Consider the following 15,068-nt stretch of genomic DNA (forward strand, 5'->3'; position numbering starts at 1 on the left):
TTTAATTGCTTAGTGACATATATATATTCATATATATAATGTATATATTCATATATATAATGTATTGATATTTCTCAAAAAGATAAGAAAAATGTTATCAAAGTAGTTATAATCCAATACTGTTCTCAGATTTCCAACTCTTGAGTAGCTAGGATCATAGGTATGAGCCACTGGTACCCTTAAGGATAAAATGAAAGAAAAAGTTAAAAATAAGTCAACCAGAAGTATGCTTTTGTTAGATGCATATGGGTGTACATGTACACAAGTGTGCACATACACATAGATACCTATCAGCAGTTAAGCTGGACTTTCATGCACCTGCCTCTATTTCTAACTCCTTTCCACATGATGTGCTTCTACATTTAGTGTCACTTCTCCCTAATCTCTACAGTTTATGCTGTTCCTGAAATCCCCAGTGCCCCTTTGTCATTTTTAACAGTCACATATTTTGCCAACTCTAAACTGTAGCAAGCAGTTTATAGTGTTCATATATAGTGTTCTTTTCTTATTTTTCTTATAAGTGCACAAATTCTACCATTAAATAAAGCATATATGACAGCAAAAAACTGAATGAACTCCAGATATAAGAGAGTATAAATATAGGTTACCTCAGAAGAATCTTTCCATCCTTGGTCTTCAATTGACTGAACTCTTCAATATTTAGTTTCTCAATCTTATTAAATCATAATGAAATTTCATATTCTCACTTGGTATCCTTCAGAATGTGCAATGTTGAATGAAAGAAAAAAAGAGTAACAGACTAAATACTAAAACTTTAAATTTCATTATGCATATTATCATCTCCTCATCATCAATCTCAAGTAAGGATCAGTATGTGAGTGTAGACTTTCTTCAAGAGTACCCTGTGCCATGCGCTGCGACTGATTCAATGCCAGGTGTCTCTGCCCTTGAGCTGCATGGCCACTGGCGAGCTGCAGGAACCCATCCCAGACTGAGCCCTGACCTCTGCAAACACAAGGCAGGCACATCGTTACAGGTTATGGGCCATAATCAGTAAAGAAATACCAAGAATCATTAAATTATCTCTTGTTTTTTTCAGTTTGTATATTTGTGCTTATCACTGTTTTGAGCTATGCAGAGGTGTATAGAAATAACTGAAATAGTCTCTCAGTTAAGAAAAAAATAGTTTCATTTTATCACTTTACCATTGATGCTTTTACAGCTAATTTAGTTTAATGCATATAATTACTGGAGTAGCTCTTTCTCTCTCTATATGCTTTCATTTTTAAAATTTTATCTTATTGTGATGATGTTGTACAAAGGGGTTACAGTTACATGAGTAAGGCAATGAGTACATTACCTTCCCTTCTTGTTGTCCCACTATCCCTTCCTTCCCCCACCTCCCACTATATATGCTTTCTTATGAAACATTTCTTAAAGTTTATTCATGAAGATATGGGTCATGCTGGAGATGGACTTAGAGTAAATTACTTTAAAAATGATATAGAGTTTGTATGCTCATTCACTGTATCAATTAATAAATTGTTGGAAAATGTATTTCCATTTCTGAATATTTTGCTAGCTTTGAAATTTAAAGCCAATCTGCTTTCTAAAATGTGTTTTCTATATTAGGAGTTTTGAGGGTAAGACATTTTATTTTCATAGCTGGACCCTCTACTACACATATTTAAAACAAATATGAATAGTTCTACTATATGTGAATATGAAATATGAATAGTCATGAGTTAAGAGCAGATGATGCCAGGTGCCAGTGGATCATAACTATAATCCCAGCTACTTGAAGGACAAGGTCAGAAAGACTATGGTTCAAGACAAACTTGGGCAAAAACTTTTCAAGACTCCTCAACCAGTAGCTGACATGGTAGTATATGGCTAGAATTGGGATGATTATGGATCTAGGAAAACCAGGACAAAATGGTTCATGAGACACACATCATAAGAGAAAAAAACTGGGAATGGTGCAGCGTCTCTGCAATTCCAGCTATGGTAGGGAACTTAGAAGATGGTGGCACAGGAAAGCTTAGGCAACAAATGAGACCTTATCTCAAAAATAACCAGAAGGATGGGAAGGGGAAACAAAGGAGGAAGAACAATGCTTGATGTAAATGTAACCCCTCTGTACGGTATTTTCACAATTAAAAAAAAAAGAAAAGAAAACAACCAGAACAAAAGAAGTAGAGACAGCTAAAGTTTTACAGCACCTGCCAGGAGAGTCCAAAACCCTGAGCTCAAATCTCATACCACAAAAATAAATAAGTAAATAAATAAATGCATTTCTTGGCAAAAATTATGAACAGCACTTCCCTAGAATCTGTTTTTCTTCTTTTCATTACTGACACCTCCTTTGATAGCAGTTTATATGACTCCCCTCAAGCACACAGTAATGACAGTTTAATTTTAAATATAAAAGAAATTAAACAACCGGTTTATTTATATTTTAAACTATTTGAAGATATTATACTGAAATTCACATCTCATGAACAAGAACAAACTGTTCTCCTAGTCTTCTTTCCTGTGATGTAATCTTAAGAGTGCTAAAATCTCCATGTGTAATCAGGCCATAATTCAACTAATGTGCTACACTGTAATTGCTAGTTTGGTACAACCTACCCACCAGAATCCATTCCTTCAAATTAACTAAAACAAGCATCTCACAGATACGACCAAGAAAGTAGCATTTTCATCAAAGCCAGAAAAAAAAAAACAAGAGATCAGTTATGAAGATCTTACCTCTGCTAGTTTGGATGAAGGATTACTAAATTACCATTGTTGCCAAATAGATCAGTTAGTACATTAGGTATATTTAGCTCCTCAGTAAAACATTAGATTGTTTGTAATCTTTGTAATCTGACATATGTACAATGGTATTCTGAAATAAATTTTATTCTTTTCATTAAAAAATTTCCATGAATCCTTGCCGACAAGTTTGCAGTATGCTCTATGTGCTGAGGAGGCATTTCCCAAGAACCTGACCCCAGGTTCCTTTCAGCTGCCTAGGTAGCACACTTACTGCTTGAAGTCCTACTTTTTCAAGACATTTGGAATGCTTTCTGAAAAGTCCAAGCTGGAAATAATAATAATAAAAATAATTATAATATTATCTGACTTCTGTTTACATTTAAAATGTTTTTTTCTGAATGTATTTAATTGAATCATTAATTCATTCAGTCAGTGAACATCATCTCTGAATATTAATTGATGAATACCTACCATGAATATTCAATGAGTATCTAGTATGAGCTCAGGTTGTTTTAGGTCCTGAGAATGAAATAGTGAACGCAGAAATCTCTGGATCATGGAGCTTGCTAGATTGTATCTGTGGCAGGACTTATAAAACTACAAACATATGAACATGCAAGATTCATGCTGTGGAACATTTAAAGCAGGCTAAAAGGAAAAGAGGGATTATGTATTATGCATGGACTTGGCTCTCTGGAGAAGACAGAGAAGAGACGTGTATGTCTAAAGAAGACCAAACTGGTATAAGATAGAAAGGACCAGGCCTGACTAGACAAAAAGAACCAAGAACCAGGTCTGACTAGACAAGGAGGACCAGGCCTGACTAGAGAGGAAGAACCAGTTCTGACTACCCAGGGAGGACCAGGCCTGACAAGACAGGGAGCAGAAATGATCCCATAGGCCTATGGCCACCTAATCTTTGATAAGGGAGCCAAAATCATTAGATGGAAGAATGCTAGCCTTTTCAACAAATGGTACTGGCAGAACTGGCTATATATGTGTAGAAAATTGAAGTTATACCCTTACAGGTCACCCTGCACCAGAATCAACTCCAAACGGATCAAAGACCTCAAGGTGAGAGAAGATACCCTGAAAATATTACAGGAAGGGATAAGGTAAACACTAAGGCTCCTTGGCACAGGTTAACACTTCCTAAATAAAGATCCAGAAACACAACAAATCCAAGAAAGGCTGGATAAATGGGACTGCATTAAGCAGTAGAGCTTCTACATGGCAAAGGACATAACTAGCAAGATAAATAGAAAGCCCACAAATTGGGAGATCTTCACTAGGTATACAACAGATAAGGGTCTCATATAAAAAATATACTTAGAGCTCAAAAAGTTTACCCCCCCACACAAATCCTCAATGAAACAACCACCCCATTAATAAATGGGTTAAAGATTAACAGGGGACTTCTCTGGAGAGGAAATAAGAATTGCCAATAGACACATGGAAAAATCTCCAACAGTTCTGGACATAAAAGAAATGCAAATCAAAACTACATTGAGATTCCACCTCACCCCAGTTAGAATGGCCATTATCAAGAAAACAAATAATAACAGATGCTGGTGGAGATGTGGCCAAAAGAGAATGCTACTACACTGTTGATGGGAATGTAAACTTGTTCAATTACTCTGGAAAGCATTATGGAGGTTCCTCAAAAGACTAAACATAGAGCTCCCCTATGACCCAGCAATCCCACTCCTGAGCATTTATCCATATGATCACAAACAAGCCTGCACTAAAGCTACCAGCACAATCATGTTTATTGCAGCATTATTTACCATAGCTAAGACTTGGAATCAACCCAGATGCCCCTCAGTAGATGAATGGATCACAATGGAATTCTATGCTTCCATCAGAAAGAATGACATTGTCCCATTGTAAGGAAATGGAAAGACTTGGGGAAAATCTTATTAAGTGAAGTAAGCCAGGCCCAAAGAAACAGAGGCTGTCTGGTTTCCCTCATTTGTAATAAAAAGTATATGTCTAGGATAGTCCTAGCAGAGGTTCACAATAGCCCAATAGCTATGTACATATGACTACATAAAATGATGCTAATTGAACTGATCTCCACGACATGGAAACAAGAGGGTTCTGTTTTGTTTATTCTTTTTCATTTTTAGTGTACTGTTTGCAGTTGTTTCTTTTATCTATTTTTCCTCTTCTGGTTTATTTCCCACATTCACCATTTCTGATTATGGTCCCTTGTCTTGTACATAAGTTTTTCCGATTTGAGGAAGGGAAGGGTAGTCACGGAAATGGTGGGAAAAGGATGAACCAGTGCAACAGCGATACTCACCAGACACTATGCTGGAAATGAGCGCTACAACTTGGGGCGTTGCGGGGATGGAAAGTGGGAAAAAATGAGGGAGGGGCAACACTGATGTATTCTTTGTCTTACTTATGTATCTGTATATCATCTTTACAATAAAATATCATCTCTACAATAAAATAAAAAATAAAATTGTTCTTTATAAATTGTTGCATCCCATGATCTAAATTTGCAAGAAAATGTATGATAGAGTCTCATTCTTCTCTTTACACCTTCTAAGTTTTTCATGTAGAATTGACCTAACCTTTTTACCTTTTGAGCATTTGTCCTTAGAAGGATTCTCATCCATTGCATCCCAACAGAAAGGTGCTCTAGCTACATGATGGAAATATTTGCCTAAAGGTCAGCTGCTGTCTCTTCATGGAAATTCTGAAACTACAAGCATACCTAGGCTGTAGCCCAGATGGCCTTAAATTACAGTTTCTTGGGATCTTTTCAACTTTAAGAGGCTTAAGACTTTGGAAGTGCACATATATACAAAACAGAAGCTAACACAGCAACTCAGTCAACTTCATCTGAATCTAAACTATGCTCTGAGTGTGAATGTTGGCAAATAATTGTAATTTTTTGCGAATGCCAGTCCTGGGGCTTGAATCAGGGCTGGACACTGTCCCTGAGCTACTTTTTGCTCAAGGTTAGGGCTCTACCACTTGGCATAGCTGTACTTCTGATAGTATTGTTCATCGTTACCATGTGCAATGATGGTGAAATGATTCTCAGGAGTCACAATCAACGGTAGTGTTAGAAAATCTTCGGGTAGACTGAATATACAGGTCAAATTAAGATTATACTCATTCCTATTTGCACAGCTGATAAAAGCCTGTGAGGACCACTCACTCTTATGGCCTGGTATATATGTAATGAAGAGGCCCCCTCCCACCCCCTTCAATCAGTCTGAGGACTTGTGTAATACAGGTAAAAAAACTTCCTCATCTGCACTTCTAATCTAATTGAAGACTTCTGTAATATGGAAGACTGCCTGTGCAGGTGTACCCTCTGCCCCACAGTACAGAAGTCCTCAGACTGTCTGTTGTCTGTGTAGGTGAGGAACTCTCCACCCCATGGTACAAAGCCCTCAGACTGCCTGTGCAGGAGAGGAACTCTTTTTTTTGTCGGTTGTGGGGCTTGAACTCTGGGCCTGGGTGCTGTCCCTCAGCTCTTCAACTCAAGGCCAGCACTCTACCACTTGAGCTACAGCGCCACTTCTGGTTTTCTGGTGGTTTATTGGAGATAGGAGTCTCACAGTCTCTCCTGCCCAGGCTGGCTTTGAACCGCAATCCTCAGATCTCAGCCTCCTGAGTAGCTAGGATTACAGGCGTGAGCCACCAGCGCCGGGCTAGGAGAGGAACTCTTAATGTCATATTTCACAAGTCCTCAGACCGATTGTACTGGTGAGGAACTCTTTAACCCATTATTACAGAAGTCCTCGGACTGCCTGTTAAGGCTAGCCTGTGCAGGAAAGGAACTCTTCACCCAGTATTTCAGAAGTCGTACAGATGAGGCTTTACCCTGTATTCCATAAGCCCTGAGTTAGACTGATTGTACAGGGGCGGGGGAACATATATACCAGGCATAAGAATGGGTGGCTTTCACAGGCTTGTATCAACTGTGCAAATAGGAATGAACATAACCTCAACTTGACAAAAGTCTTGCAGTTCATCACTGGCAACTGTTGAGAGCTTTCTGTGTTAACTCTGGCATCAGCATTTTCATTCCTTTCATAAATTTAGTGTCTGCTAGACTGCCAAGTAGTCAATTACTAGGAAATGTTCCTATGGCAAGAAAATTAGGAGCCAAGTGAGCTCATTTCTAACCCCACATTGTTGTAAGCAGTGAAACTGTTTAATGTAGGGCATGTTTCTGTAAAAAAGAAATCCATAGAAATTTATCATCCGATTGTTCTCAAGAAATGAACAAAATCAGAATCAGGTATTTGTGGACAGATGGGATTCTTTGGATCTTAAGTCTTAAGTCTTTTGACACTTCCTAATTTAATAAAAAGGTCAAATAAAACTTAAATTTAGATTTGTTCTCCCTGAAAATTCATCACATCCTTGCATAATATTCAGGAGAATCACGAACACATTAATTTTTAAAACACTTTAAATTCAAGTGACTTAGATTCCATATTTTAAATATTAACCACTGACTGTATCATATAATCAATAGGATTAAATATATGATAGGTTTACAGAGCACACTAGCTCAGAAATCTTCAGCATTAAAAGTGCTTCAATATTATTCTAACTGCTGAATTGTGTTGATATTTTACATATTTTGAAAACATATGCACATTTTAACTGGCTGAAGTAAAGTTGTACATCATTGCTGTATGTGGGGTTCAAGAAACTCTGTTCTATACATTATGGGGTGTACTTGTTAGAGGAGGCTAGCAAATGACTAGGCTAAGTGTTGTTGTATTCAAATTTTCATTATTAGTCTTAATTTTGCTGCTGTTTTTAATATAAAAAGTTAGCAATGTTTTGGTAAAGGGCCAAAGAGTTAATATTTTCATTATTAGGAGCTAGACATTGAACTGTTTAACTGTGTCCTTATGTGAAGTCAGCCAGAGATGAAGCATAAATGAATGGTGCAGCTGCCATTCAGTACAGCTCTGTCATTACCTAATGCCATCAGTATGTATCTCTTCCACATCAGCCATAGTTCATCTAAGATAGCTTTTATCTTGAAAATGTGTCACTAGTATTAGCTTTCATCGATGAATGTGGATATTAATCAATAATATCCCTATTTTCTCCATTTCTCATATTCCTTATCTTTATTTTTTTATGTTGTAAAAGTGATGCACAGAGGGGTTACAGTAAAATAAGTCAGATAATAAGTACATTTCTTTTTGAACAGTGTCCCTTCTTCTCTTGTTTTCTGCCAGTATTCCCCTCCTGATCCTCCAAGTTGTATGGTTCATTTCCAACATAGTGTCTAGTGAGTATCACTGCTGAATTAGTTCTCCCTTTGTCCCACTTTTTTTGTGGTTCCCTTTCCACTCCCCAAATCAGATAAACTTACATAGAAGGAAAAGGGTACAGAAATAAAAAGGGACAAAAGGAAAAATAGGAAAAGAAAGATAAAAGAACCACAAACAGTACAATAAAAAACCTAGTTTCTATTTCTTATAGTTCATTCACTTTATAAGCATTTTATGTGATCATATGCACATAGCTATTGAGCCTTTGTGATCCTCTCCTAAGAACATCCTCCTTTGGTCTCACCGTGTGAATGTTTAGAGTCCTGTTTAATTTATCATGTCCAAGTCTAATTTATTGTCTTTTATGATCAATTGGGTTTACTTGTAGATTTACAGGGTATAGTTCATGTTTAACATAGTGTCTGTGAGTATCATTGCTGCCTTAGTTTACCCTTTGTCCTACCATTTCTGTGCTTCCTCTTACCCTCCTTCAAACAGATAAACTTACATACAAGACAAAAAGTACAGGAGGGAAAAAAGTAAAATAAGAAACCTCATTTCCATTTCTTGCTTAATTTCAATAAACATTTTGTATGATCATTTTATATGATTATATGAGCATAGCTATTGAGCCTTTGTGATCCTCTCCTAAGAATATCCTACTTTGGTCTCACTCTGTGTTTCTCAATTGCAAGTTAATGGGGTGCTTGCTGCAATATTTGGGCTTTAGGAAATTGATGCACAAAACAAATATAACAAATGCATGAAGTAAACAACCTTAAAAGGTGAGTTTCAATTTCATTACATACACATTATACTTTATAAAATAAGTGAATATTTCAAATATTAAGAGCTTTTCTTTCTGCTTTATTGGTTTTACTAATATTAGGTCATTCAACTGTATTAGTAATTCATCTAACTATAAATATTTATAAAAAGCAAAATTTGAGGTTGTGTATGTATTACAGAAACATTATCATTCATGATCACTTTGATCACTCAGTTTTCTTTTATTGATTCTACTGAAGAAATTTACTGAACTCTAATTTAGTGCTAATTTTCTTGGAAGTTTTAAGGATATATAAATAACTACATATTTTAGGTATGAACAGGGAGAAGAATATCCAATCTTACCATGACATTATGCCCCAACTGTTAAATGAGAAAACAAAAACAATGTGTATAAATTACTGTGATTTTATTTCTCATTTGAAGGTTATAATTTTACAATCCCAAACTAATGACTATTCAATAGAAAAGAAATCCTTGGGAAAAATACATATAATTTTCTTAAGTCTACCACTAAAGATGGAATTTGAAACCTCCTAACAGATGTACCATTCATATCTAGTTTGCCTTCTGTTTCACATGAGAATTTGAAATTGAACTTTTAAAATTTAAGATATTAAAAATAATTTATACCATGTAGAGGGTTTGCAAGTACATGGGCAAGGTAATGAAACAGATCAATTTAATATATATTTTTATTGTAAAGATAGTGTACAAAGGGGTTACACTTACATGAGTAAGGTAATGAGTACATTTCCTATGGAGCACTGTTACCCCCTCCTTTGTTTTTCCCCTACCATCCCCTTCCCTCCCCTCCTCCCCAACTTCTCCCTCTCTTCCTCCACAAAGCTGTAAAGTTCATTTTCAACATAGTGTCTTGTACATCTCATTGTTACAATGGGTCATCCTATATCCCTATTTCAGCATTGTTATTTCCCTTCCCCTCCCAAAATTAGAAAAATGCTTATTATTTATTCAAATAATCTTTGTTTTTCATTTTTAATAAGTATTATTCTCTATTAAGTAATTAATTTTCTCACATATCTTGTTTATACAAAATAGAAGTATGTATGTAAATTAGAATCACACCTACAATCTGAGTGTTTTAATATAAAAATAAGCAAAATTTAACTTACTGAAACTCATTACTGGAGAAGTTCCATTATGATTATGATCAAAGTGTAATTGATATTTTCTAAAAAAAAAAAAGGACAAGTTTATCTTTTCTATGGACATATGACTCTACTAGCAAAACTCTTCTTACTAGAAGTGGCACTGTGGTTCAAGTGGTAGAGCACTCACCTTGAGTTGAAGAGCTCAGGGACATTGCCCAGGCCCAGAGTTCAAGCCCCATGACCCACAAAAAAACAAAACAAAACTCTTCTTACTAACAGCGCTTCAATTATCTTACTTTTGACACCAGAAGTTGTATCATGCTCTCCACAGTGGTCCAATCATTCTTTTTCTGTTAGAATAAATGACCAAGACTCATAAAACACTGTCAAACATCCATGCAAAATACCACAATGAAAACACTGCTAAACAGCCATGAAAAATACAATGAAAATACCATCAAATATCTGCTGCAAAATACCACAATGAAAATATCCAAAGGTCTTTAACGTAACAGTGGTTTACATATTGTGCATCTCAGTTGAAAGAAATATTTTGGAGTGATTTTTGAAGTTTGCAGGGTCAGAATTAATAACTGGTAGTGAAATAAATTTCATTTGAATTTGATTTTTAATTTGAATTATAAATGAGTAAGTGAAAAAATATGACTGATAGGGCTGGGAAGGTGGCTCAGTGGTAGAGCTCTTGCCTTACATGCTCGAGGCCCTGGGTTCGATTCCTCAGCACCACATAAGCAAAAAGAAAAAAAAAGCCGGAAGTGGTGCTGTGACTCAAGTGGTAGAGCGCTAGCCTTGAGCTGAAGAGCTGAGGGACAGCGCCCAGGCCCAGAGTTCAGGCCCCACGACCGGACCCAAAAAAAAAAAATATGACTGATAGAAGCCAACAACAGAATTTTACAACTATCCATTTAAAACATTTTGACCTCAGGACTGGGCAGTTGAGAACTTACAGGTAAAATATGCTTTGTCTCACTTTATGACCCACATTTTAGCCTACTTTTAAATTTGGTAGTTTTCCACAAGGTATGTTTTGAAACATGGAGTAAAATTTCTAACACTTATGGTATGTCTTTTCTTTCTATCCATGCTTAGCGTCTTCAGATCAGAGTTCTTTCATAGGAGATATTTAGAAAAATATTTTCCACTAAGAATGGGGGATATTTGCTTAACTGCTAGGAGTTCTTGTAGCAGTGCTTAATACCTCCTTCCCCAGCACATAGGCAGATTAAAAAAATTCCCCTCTCACTATGAGTTTCCCTGATTTTAGCACTTTTTATATTTTGTTCCAATCATTGATTTTCTCCTAGGTTCGTTGAAAGAAGCTACTGTCACATCTGTGAACTTTCAGAACAAAACATTCTGTATAAGAACTCAGTATGTGTCATTTAATGAATAAGTGAAGGAATATATAAAAGGGGAAAGCCATGAGAAACTACATTTTTCATATGCAGTATTTGTGGAAACAATTTTTTTTGTCAGTTTAGGGGCTTGAACTAAAAGCTTGGGCACTATCTCTGAGCTTTTCTGCTCAAGGCTAGTGATCTAACACTTTGAGCCACAGCACCATTTCTGCTTTTCTACTGAACTGGAAAAAAGGTTTCATGGTGTTTCCTGCCTGAGCAGGCTTTGAACCTTGATCCTCAGACCTCAGCCTCCTGAGTAGCTAGGATTATGTGTATGAGCCACCAGTGCTTGGCTCTTGTGAAGACCATTTTGAGCAGTTCTTTTGTCTATAACTTTTTTCAAAAACAAAAATAGATGAAGTTATAGTACCCTCTAACTTCTTGAGTTGTTTCCTGCCTTTTCCAAATCTTTTGGAACATGCTATTTATCATGGCTTGGGACAATGGAAGAATTTCAGTAAGTGGATTGGTCAGAAAAATGGAGACTAGATTTCTCTACTAACAATTCTTGATAAATACTGTTGTTCTTTTTTTTGTATCTTTAAAGTCTTTTTAGTTTTTAGTTTTTTTTCTCATAGTCATATACAATGGAAGTCCTGCTTATGACATGTTCTTAAGGTTCCAGTCAGTGTAGATGCATAAGAAAATCAACTTGTAATTTTATAATTTATCATTCAAGTTGGAACACTGATAGTAGTTTACAGATATTTCTTTAGGTGCTAATTTACTATCAGAAAACATGTAACAATTATTTTTGGTTTGTGACTGTTGGTCCCCCCAAAATAGATATGGGCCACATAGTAAAGAGACCAAAATTGCTACACATTTAAAATACTGTAGAAGACTGATATAAAGTATCTGTGCAAAATTCTATTGAAAGCATCTGTATGAGAATATGTAAGACATTAAGAGAGGTAATTTTTACAACACTAAATGTGACTCTGGAATATAAAAGCAAATACATGGCCAGAATGAGAGGGTATAAATACATAACAAGGAGAGTTAAGAGTACTATAATCTCAGTTTTTTGACATTAAAAATTAGTATCTCATTGATTGTCTTCATATAAATAGTGGAAAAGTGTGACTAGTTAGTTTAAAATAATTCTGATGATATAAAACTTTACTATTCATCAACCAGTTTGAAAATTTAATGATCATAGACCATGTTGAAATTGTTACTAAGAAATGACACTCTCTTAGCTACTCAGGTGTGTGTGTGTGTGTGTGTGTGTGTGTGTGCGTGTGTGTGTGTATGTGTGTGTGTTTGTGTATGTGTGGTCTGGTGTTTGGAATAGCTTGCTACTTTTTATTCTTACTTTTTTTTTTTTTTTTGATACTGGGGATTGAACTCAGGGCTTTGCACTTGCCACTGAGCTACACCCCAGCCGGAGTAAACACCTTTCTTAGGTACTCAGATCTTTTGAAAGCATTGAACTTGGTTGTGATATTAAAGGGATTGCATTGGTTAGGGACATAAACTAAGAAACATTTGTTTTCATTTAATTAAGACTGAGACCAATAGTAACTTTTCTGAGTCCAAATTACAACTCTATTGGAAAGTGAAAGTTGGATTCCTTTCCTATAAGGCTTTGAACATAATGTTCATCTCATCCTATATTTAAATTGCAAGGGATTTGGTTATCAACACACTTCTTATTTTGCTATTTCTTTGATAAGGCAAATAGAGTAAGCTCAATATATTATAAAAATAGGCTTTAAAACATCTAGTTAAAAATTTCCCTGAATGATTAGTCATTTTCTTCTTTTTCTAGTAATCTAAAAAGAATTTTCATTTATGCAATTAATGCCCAAATTTCATGAAAGAGCTGTTTTTATAAAATATCCTGCACAAGTAGAAGGTTGTAACTGTTTGATTCACATACAAATTCGAAGAAGGCTGCTCATCACATGAAATTAATCTTCCACAGTGATAGTTTCATCTTGGAATTGTCACCAGGTGAGAGTGTAATGTGCCTTATTTCTTATTCCTGTTTCAATAGTAGAAGCTATTCATATTGATTTGCTATATCAATACCGGGGTAGCATGAATATTCACTCTTTCATGTAAAACAATTACACTTTGAAATAATATTTTGAGAAAACTAGAAGGCACAGAGGTGTATATATCTTTGAGTGTAATGTTCTGTGTTAATGAAAAAAGTAAGTGACCAGTGCTTAAAGTACAAAAAATTATTGTGTGGTAAAATTAAAGACATTTTCAATGTTCTGATATTTGCCAACTGAATAGAAAAATGTAGCATATTTATGCAGCAGACACTAAAAGTGCATGAAAATTATTACTATGAAGATCAAAACAGGAGTGAATTGAGAGAGAGGAGAGAGAATTCATTATCATAAAGTACAAATCAAGTATGTCTATATGGAAGATATACCTGAGAGTGGTCTCTTGGGGAATTATATGAACACCATCAATGTGCATGAACAGAATGAGGAGAAAATGAGATAGTTATTTCATTATACAATATACTTTAGTCATGAACATTGAAATTCATTACTTGTATTTTACAAGAGAGTATTTTAAATGCAAATCAATGTCCTATACAATAAAAGCTTAAAGGTTCAATCATTAATATAATTGCTGAATAAGCTAAAATTTGTACTATCTTTCCAAAATCTTTAGCTTCCTATTAATTTGTAGTAAGTAAATATGTGCACACATGTGTGAGGGCATGCTTTCATTAACAAGTAGGATATTCTGAGCTGTAAAATATAATTGTATCTTATCATGTCCTGGACTTTGACAGGCTCACTACACCCTAAGGTAAATTTTAGGTCATTTAGGTTCATCAATACTTGCAGATGTTTCAATGTTTAAGACATATCTAATTATAGAAGCCTTCCTTGAAGACAATCTCTGTGGTTCTTCATCTTTACTACCACCTACCTTCTATTTGACTAACTCTGTCAGTGTTGTCTCTACTGAAACTTTTTCCTAATCTTCCTAATTTCTACTCTTAAAATTTGGATTTCCACGCTATCACCTTTTTAACCTTGATTTTGAACTTCAATCCTTTTTCTTTGTTGGTTTTGTTTAGCTTTTTTGGGTAATACCCAGGCTTCTTCTCAGCGTCTGGTGCTGACTGGGTAGGTGCTCTATCACATTAGCCCTGTCCTCAGCCCTCCTGTGCTTTAGGCTGTTTTCCTGATAGGGTCTCATAGGGCCTGTGTGGTCCAGCTGCCTCCATCTCCCACATCGCTGGGATAGTGAGCATGCCCAACAGATCCAGCTTAGGGTCCCAACAATCTTGACAAAACTATGAGAAAGGGGCTGGGAAGGTGGCTCAGTGGTAGAGCACTTGCCTTGCATGCCTGAGGCCCTGGGTTCGATTCCTCAGCACCACATAAGCAAAAAGGAAAAAAGCCGGAAGTGGCGCTGTGGCTCAAGTGGTAGAGCACTAGCCTTGAGCTGAAGAGCTGAGGGACGGCACCCAGGCCCAGAGTTCAGACCCCACGACCGGACCCCAAAAACAACAACAACAACAAAAAAACTATGAGATAGTTTTCTTTGACTTGAGGAGAACTGCTACTTTTAATAATCCTTAAATTGATGTCCACTTTACTTCCTAATTACATTTTTCTCAACTTCTCTGTAGTCTTCAAATAATTACATGAGTAGACAATAGTTCCATAATGCTCACTATGTGTCAGAAATAAGTTTTAAGAACTTTCTTTAAATTAACTCATTGGAAGCTCACAAAATCATGAAATTATTTAACCAGGAGGGTTTTCAGGACA

Source organism: Dipodomys ordii, unplaced genomic scaffold, assembly GCF_000151885.1.
Source record: "Dipodomys ordii isolate 6190 unplaced genomic scaffold, Dord_2.0 Scaffold44, whole genome shotgun sequence".
NCBI lineage: Eukaryota > Metazoa > Chordata > Mammalia > Rodentia > Heteromyidae > Dipodomys > Dipodomys ordii.